The sequence below is a fragment of the Canis lupus genome, chromosome 19 (assembly GCF_003254725.2).
Source record: "Canis lupus dingo isolate Sandy chromosome 19, ASM325472v2, whole genome shotgun sequence".
NCBI classification, from domain to species: Eukaryota; Metazoa; Chordata; class Mammalia; order Carnivora; family Canidae; genus Canis; species Canis lupus.
The window spans coordinates 24600144-24609259 of NC_064261.1; positions in this window are offsets into that span (position 1 = coordinate 24600144).

The following is a 9116-nucleotide window of genomic DNA, read 5'->3' on the forward strand; positions in this document are numbered from 1 at the left end:
GCACCAGTTTTCGTTATGCAAATTTACTAAGTGGTCTCCTGATTTGACAACTTTTGTAGCAATGGTGACAGATCTTCAGAATGCCATGGCTTCTGTGGCTTAATCAAACTTCTTCATCTTGACAGAGTAACCCTGGGTGTGGGAATTTTTCTGGGACATTACTTAGATTCTTAACTATTTTGTAAGCACCTAATTCCTTGCACAAAACCATTTCTGTTTATACCAGCTAGGTGAATTATATTGTCTGCAATTTAACTCTTAATTTTTTTTATAAGTAGGGTCCATACCCAGCATGGACCCCAACATGGGGCTTGAACTCATGAACCTGAGATCAAGACCCCAGTCAAGATCAACAGTTGGATACTCAACTCCACTCAGGAGGCCCAGCCTTATTGAACTTCAGCATTTCACCAATCCAATCAGTGGGGGAAAATGTGTTCATTATAATTTTAACTTAATTTTCTCAACTTGAGTGAAGTTAAGTCTTTTTCTGGGGGTGCCTGGCTGGGTCAGTCCATAGAGCATGCAACTCTTGATGTCAGGGTCATGAGCCCAAGCCCCACCACATTGGGCATGGAGCCTACTTAAAAGTTTTAAAAAATAATAATAAAATTAAAAATAAATAAATACTCTATTTTTTTAAAACTCTTTCTTCTGTGTTTAAGAGGCATTTGAATTTCCCTTTCGGAGAATAATCTGTTCTTTTTTAAAAGGTATGACCTCATTTGTCATACTTATTCTCCCATACTTATATCTTCTTTTTTTTTTAAAGATTTTTATTTATTTATTCATGAGAGACACAGAAGAGAGGCAGAGACACAGGCAGAGGAAGAAGTAGGCTCCATGCAGGGAGGCTGTTGTGGGATTTGATCCCGGGACTCCAGGATCACACCCTGGGCTGAAGGCAGGCGCTAAACCCCTGAGCCACCCAGGGATCCCCTACTTCTATCTTCTATTAAGTTTATAGTTTTACTTTTAACATTTAGACCTTTAATCCATCTGGATTCCCCTCCTGTTAATGGGTTAAAGTAGATAGTCAGTTTTCCCAGTACTATCTACTTGCCGATTTATGTTCATCTGTCATAGAATACCATATACATGTGGGTTTGTCCCTGAACCATCTCTATTCTGTCCCATTGGTCCATTTGCCTGTTTTTACATCAATCTCACATTGGTGTGATTATGGTAATATTGTTACTTCTTCATAAATAGTAGGATAAATCCCTCTCCTTGCTCTTTTTTCCCTAAATCTTTAAAATTTATGAATATTCATTTTTCTCTATAAATTTAGGGATAATTCTGTTGAAGTTCTCAGAATATCAAGCTAGAATTTGGGTGAGATTGTATTAAATTGACAGAATAATAGAATAGTAAGACCCTTATGAATGAAGTTAATGTATCCAGTCATGAGTATTTATTCAGATGTTTTATGTTCTTTAATTAACTTTTACATTTTTCTCCATTGATATTTTGTGTAATTTCTGTCAATTTCTAAATAATTTATAGTCTTTAAAACTATTGTGAATATTATTATTTTATATTGTATATTTTATGGTTATTGATGTTGAAGGTAAATGCTATTGATATTTGTAAGTTGACCTTGCATCCAGCAACCCCAATGACCGTTCATAGTAGATTTAATTATTTTCTGTTGATTCAACAGAAATCATCTTTCCTATATAGAAAATCATCTACACAGGAAATATGTACATCTACCTGTAAGGGGAGTTTTATCCTCTCCTTCTAGTTCTTATAACTTTTATTCCTTTTCCAATTGGATAGTATTTTTGAGATTTTTTTTTTTGAGATTTTAATATTATATAAAATCTGGCATTAAGAGAGGCCATCCATAATTTCTTCTTGATTCTAAAAGGAATGCATCTAAAAATTCTGCATTAAGTATGATGTTTGCTGTTGGCTTTGGTTTGCAAACTCTATCAAAGAAATCTTTTTGTAGTTTTACTTTTCTAAAGTATTTTCCATTGTTAAATGATTGTTGACTTCCTAGTATGGCTAAATTGAACAGAATACAAGATGCAGCAAGTGTTAACAACAATGTGGCTGGCTGAGAATGTAGACTGGCACAACCACTATAGCAGACACTGTCAGTGCTCCTCCCAGAACCCCTCCATCCCTTGTCTTTGCTTCCCAGTCTTCACTGTATTTTCCCCCAATTGCCCACATCTGCAATGATGGGTCTTATACTGCTGAGACCATGTAGCTCCCATGGACAAGGAGCCAGAAATGCTCCCCATGGCAGCCATTTAGCCAAAAATGGTTCAGGAATATGAAATCCCAGCAAATCCATCTGAGGTTGGAACAACTGAGAGGCATATTTTATGCCCCCAAAGTCTTTTGTGGGGTCACTGAAGCTCTGCTCCACAGGACTTTGGCTTACATCATGCCCTTACTTGGGTTCTTCTTCTCTATCTTGTTCACCTCACTATCTTCCTCATTTCTCCCAAGAGCACATCCTTAAAAAAAATCACAATCCCATCCCACTCCAAGGTACATACAGAAGAAATACATACACAAGTTTAGCAATTAGCAATAATCATGTATGAAAATATTTATTGCAGCATTATTATTAATAGCCCCAAATGAACACAACCTACATTTTCATCAAATTATCCTAATTGGTAAGTAAATGCCTTATATTTACATGATGGATGAATAAACTACAACTGAACTCAGCAATATTGATGGATCCGATGACTCGCAACCTGAGAGGAAGAAGCCAGACACAAAGGGGGACAGGCGGGATGATTTCACTTACTATGCAAAGACAAAGATAAACTATGAATCCAACTTTGATTTTTTCACATGGCTACTGAGTTGTCTCAATATTGACATTTATTGAATAATATATATTTGTTCTGCTGATTTGAAGCCAGGATAGTGATTGTCCTTGTCCAGGGTGACACTGAGGATTATGGGTGGTGGTTGCATGGACACTTGCAGGTTATGAAAATTAATTGAGCTAGTATTCTTTGGTTTGTACACTTGTATAGACTTGTATAAGTATATTGTCAGTACATTTTTTAAGTTAGAAAAAAGTGAAGCGTTAAGCTTTATCAATTTGTCTCTGCATATATATTGACATAATTACATAAAGAGTTTTTTTTTAATGTTGGACTATATTTACACTCTTGAGATAAACCTTTTTTGAGCATATTGAATGAATTTGTTAAAGTAAGTTGGATTTGGGGCACCTAGGTGGCTCAGTGGTTGAGCATCTGCCTTTGGCTCAGGTTGTGGTCCTGGGGTCCTGGGATTGAGTTCCACATTGGGCTCCTGGTGAGGAGCCTGCTTCTCTCTCTGCCTGTGTCTCTGCCTCTCTCTCTGTGTCTCTAATGAATAAATAAAATCTTTTAAAAAAGCAAGTTGAATTTGTTTAAGATTTCTGTCTATTCTAAAAAGTAAAATAAGTCTACAATTCTTTTTGTCCTGTTCTTATACAGTTTTGGAATTGCAGCTAAACTATGAGCTTGGACAACTTGATTTTCTTTTCTACTTTCTGAAAAAAAAAAAAAAACTGGAATTAGATAGGAAACATCTCTTCATTGATAGTTTACTGGAACTCACAAATTACCTGCATCGGGGTCTTTTGGGGAGGAAGGAGTATTTATCCTTTCTATTTATTTAGTGTCTGTTGAAATGTTACCATTTTCTATTTCTTCTTCCTTCAATTATAATTTATAAAATTTCAAAAAATGAGTCCATTTTCTTAAGATGTGCAAGCTTATCAGCATAGTTTCTTCTCATAGTTTTATTTTGTTTTATTTTTAAAAACTCTTACCCATCTGGAATTTATTTTGAGGTAAAGTGAAATTGTGGTTAAAAAAAATTAAGTGAAATTGTGGTTTTAGTTTTTTTGGGTTTTTTTTCCACATGGCTACTAAGTTGTCCCGACATCATTTATCAATAACACCTCTTTTCCTCAGGGAATCTGATTGATGTCAGTAGGATGGTTGTGAGTGGCAGTTCCATTGTTCACCGCTAACATCAATGAAGTAAGAGACACTGGGATGAACGGTGAAGATGTGAGCCCCCTTGCCATTTCATCCACTGAGAAGGTAGAACAAAAGAAGAAACAAATATCCAGATGAGCATGCCCAGACAGACCCCTGCCAGTCCAATGGCGGAGACACACTGGGGAACTAGGCAGAATCAATCACAGCAGGGAGCTCAACAGACACCTATATTGCGTACTCAGAATATGAGGTTGTTAGAACAACAGAGCTAGTATCTCTCTGCTTTCTTCTCTGTATTATACTCTGCAATGTCATAACAAATGATCAGTTTCAAGTCAGGAAGTGCCTGTGACTTATTTCACAGGGACTCTGTTAGCTGTGCTGGAAAGAATCTCCAAGGCTCCAGATAGAGGAGGAGGGGGCTCACCTTCCACAGCAGCAAAGAAAAAATAGGTCTATCCCCAAGGATGTCCTTGATTCCCTGACAGGAGCCTCAGTTATGCCCCGACCCAACTTGGACAGAGTAGGACATACAGTGCAACCTATATGATATAAATCCAAAACATAAGTGCCTCAATTGTTTTTAGAATATTCATAGTGAGATATGGATGAATAGAAGGGAAAAGATCGTTCACCCTTCAAAGGACTACTTTTACTCCACCCCATGGGGGGTGTACTTAGCCAAGAAATATTCCCGTGTTCATAGAGAGGAAAGAAGAGAGAAAGTAAACCTCTCATAATGTAATAAATCTATTTTCCTTTCAGTCTGACTGAACCATTTTAGGCTGTGTGAGCATCCACATTGGACAAATAACAGTCCTCAAAGAATCCTGTGCACTGATTGGCTTAACCCTGGCTTTCTAAGCCAGTCACAGGCAATCCAGATGGGACAGCATGATTGAGCCACTCTTACTTGGGTCCAGTTCTTGGTGCTGGTTACTGAGAGAAACCCAGGAGAGTTCTGTTCCTGAACCAAACTGGGCGTGTACTAGGAAGAAAGAATGAGGGAATATATGCTGTGAAAGCAACTGTGTTCATGGCAGAATGTCTCTATGAATTTGCCTATTCAAGATACTTCATTTAAGTGGAATCATATAATATCTGTCCTTTTTTGGTCTGGCTTATTGCACTTAGCATAATGTTTTCAATATTCACCTGTGATATCCCGTGCATTAAAATTTCCTTTTTATGGCTGAAAGATATTCCATTGTATGTATATACCACATTTAAGTTATCTATTCATCAGAAAGCAGAGAGATACTGGCTCTGTTATTCTACATTTGCACTGTTTCTACATTTTGGCTATTGTAAATAATGCTGTAATGAATTTTGGCATGCAAATATCTGTATGAATTCCTGTTTTCAATTCTTTGGGGGTATATAGCTGGAAGTAGAAATTTTAGGTCATATGTTTAGGTTTTTGGGGAACTGCCAAACTATTTTCCACAAAGAATGCACCAGCAATGTATAAGGTTTCTAATTTTTTCAACATCCTCACCAACCCTTGTTATTTTCCCTTTTTGAAAAATATTTTATTTACTTATTTGAGAGAGAGAGAGAAAGAGAGAGAGAAAGAGAGCATGAGCAGAGAAAGGGGCAGAAAGAGAGGGAGAAGCAGACTCCCCACTGAGCAGAGAGTTAAATGCAGGAGCCCTGATCCCAGGACTCTGGGATCATGACCTGAGCCAAAGTAGACATTTAACTGAGCCACCCAGGCACCACCCCCTTTTTGCTTTTTTTTTTTTAAGAAATTATAGTCATTATAGTGGATATGAAGTGGTACCTCACTGTGATTTTGGTTTATATCTGCCTAATGACAAATGATGCTGAGAAGGTTTTCCTATGCCTGTTGACCATGTGTATATCTTCTCTGAAGAAATGTCTAAGTCCTTTACCCATTTTTCCCAACTATTCTACCAAATAACTAGGGTCATCTGTCTCATTGTTGAAACTTTTATCAGATATATGATTTACAAATATTTTCTCCCATTTTGTGTTTTTTCACTTCACTTTCTTGATAAATATCCCTTGAAGTACAAGTGTTTTTAATTATGACAAGGGCCAATTTATTTTCTTCATTATCTACAATTCTAGTGTCATATCTAAGAATTTCTTGCCAGTTGCAAGACATGAAGATTAATCCCTGTTTTATTTTAAGGGCTTCAGTCCTTACATTTAGGTCATAATCTATTTTTAGTTAATTTTTGTATAAGATGTGAGGTAGAAGTCTAACTTCATTATTTTACACTTGAAATCCAAATTCATTTATTGAAGAGACTATTCTTTTCCTATTGAAAAGACTTACAACTCTTGTCAAAATTCAATTGCCTATAGATGAATGGGCTCATTTCTGGATCCTCAATTCTATTCCACTAGTCTATATGTCTATCAGAATGCCACTGCTACATTGTTTCATTTACTGTAGCTCTGTAGTAAGTTTTGAAATTGGAAAGAAAATATGAGATATTTTAACTTTGTCAAAAAACTTTTTTGCCCAAAAAGTTTTCTTCTAACTTTGTTTCAAATCTTTTCAAAATGGTTATTGCTATTCAGGACCCCATGCAATTCCATTGAAACTTGACAATCAGCTTTATCACTTCTGAAAAAAACAAGGATATTGGAATTTTGATAGAGATTGCATTGAATCTATAGATAGCTATTTCAAATAGGTTATCTAATTTTTGCATGTAATTATGCATAGTATTCATGTAGGGAATAAAAATTGATTTAAAAGCCAAAAATACAGAAATATTGGCTTTTATATTTGTCCTTTACCTTTACTGGATATCTTTACTGCTTCATACAACCTCCAGTGACTAGCTAGTGTCTTTTCATTTCAACCTAAAGGATTCCCTTTAGTATTTTTTTTTTGTAGGGCAGATGTAGTGGCAACAAAGTCTCAGCTTTCTTTTTTTATCTGGGAATGTTTTAATTTCTCCCTCATTGTTCAAGGACAGTTTTTTGAATATCAAATTCTAAAGTAACAGGTTGTTTTTTTTCAGCATCTTAAATATGTCATTCCACTCCTTTTGGCTTGCATGATTTTTATGAGAAATTAGATGTTAGTCTTATAGAAGATCTGTGTATAATGAGTGACTTCTCTCTTACTGCTTTCAAGATCATCTCTTTGACTTTCAATAGTTTGATTACAATGTGTCTCAGTGTGGGTCTCTTTTCTATTTTATACTATTTGGAATTTATTGAGCTTCTTAGATGTTTAGCCTCATGTCTTCCATAAAACTTGAGAAGGTTTGGGCCATTATTTTTTCAAATATTTTTTTCAGTTTCTTTCTCTATGTCTTCTCCTTCTGGGACTCTCATAATACATATATTGGTCTCCCTAATGGTGTCATATATATCACCTAAGCTCTGTCATGTTTCTTCATTCTTTCTCTTTCTGCCCTTCAGATTTGATCATTTCAGTTGTCCTATCTTTAAGTTCATTGATACTTCTTTTCTGCTTAAACCTGTTATTGAACACTTTATTTATATTTTAAGTTATTGTACTCTTAACCTCTAGAACTTATGGGTTTTTAAAAAATAATTCCTATCTCTTTACTGATAGTATCACTTTTTCATACTTTATTTATTGATCTCTTTTAATCCTCTATACCTTTCTTTTACTTTTTGAGCATATTTAAGATTGTTGTTTTAAAGTTTTTGTCTAGTATGTCCAATGCTAATCTCCCTCAAGGATGATTTATTTTTACTTATTTTATTTCTTTGTAGGAGCATTGTTCTTATTTCTTTGTATGCCTTGTGTTTTTGTTGTTCTTGTTGAAAACTGAACATTTGACTGTTATAATATGGGAACTCTGAAAATGAGATTCTCTCCCTACCTCAGAGTTTGTTGTGTTTTCTTGATTGTTGAAGGTTGTAGTCATCTGTTTATTTAATGTCATAACAATTTTTTCATAGACTGTATTCTTTGTTGTGTATGGTCATGAAAATCCCTGTTCCTTAGCTTGTAGTCACCTAGTGTTTTGACAGATACTTTCTTGAATTCCCGGTTTTAAATGGACTTTTTCTTGATTTTGCCTTCACTTGATTGATGTAAGCTTTTTGTTTTTTCAGAGTTTTTACAACACTGGTTTTGACCATTTTTGCTTGTTTTTTGGAACTTGTGTGGAGAGAGAAGAGCTTGGGGCTGGCTACTGCTCCATTTTTCTGATGTCCAACATAACAGAATTCTTTTGGAGATAAATTCTAGAGAAACTTTTGAATAGAGTCCAAGTAGAGCCAAGAATGAGTAAGTACTAAAGAACCAGTACTCTAATTGAACTCAAATTGAGGACAGTAAGAGCAGTGGGGGTTGTTTAATTTGTTTTCTGCAAGACAATCTCATAACCGAGTGACTCAGACTTTACTTCTGAAAGTGTAGAGGGAAATAAGGATGTATAGAAAGTCTTGAAAGTTTCTGGCATGCATGAGATTTCTGGTGATGTTGGTCTTTAATATATTTCATTACTATCATTTATTATCACTATTTACTCACTATTATCTCACTCTTGAAGCTGTCATCAACTCAACCACACTATTTTTCTGCTCCAAAAAAATAAGAGCAGGTAACACAAATATATGGTTGAGACCCAGATTTAGAAGGAGAGAGAGAACTGCAGATAAGTCCTAGAATTTCACTTACTAACTCTGCAATCCTGATTAGGACAAAAAGCTCTTTGTTCACAATTTCCTCATCAAAAAATGGGAATAATTATATACAGTACCTCAATGGGCTATAGTAAGGATTAAATGAGCAGCACTGAGCACCCTCATAAAAGTTATTATTGATATTGTTGCCCGTTTCCAAGGACTTGGGCTCAACCTTCAAAATGATAAGGCTGTCCTTTCTCTTTTTCAGATAAAGGTGGCAAGTTCTCTGTCTCTACCGATGCTGGCCTCTCTAAGTAGATGTCAGTCTTAACCAATTCTGACCTGGGATTTCATTCCTGGTGAATGTTTCTGGCTCCAGGCCTCATTGCCCCTCAGTAGACCTGAGCTCCAGCCTTCCATCCCCGCAAGGGGCCCTTCCCCAGCCTCTCTTCCACAATATATCCACCCTTAGTTTTTTCTCTTCTGTGCTATGGAGCATTCAACCATTTATTTTTCACCATTTCTTAACACTTCTACCTCATGTTACCCAAG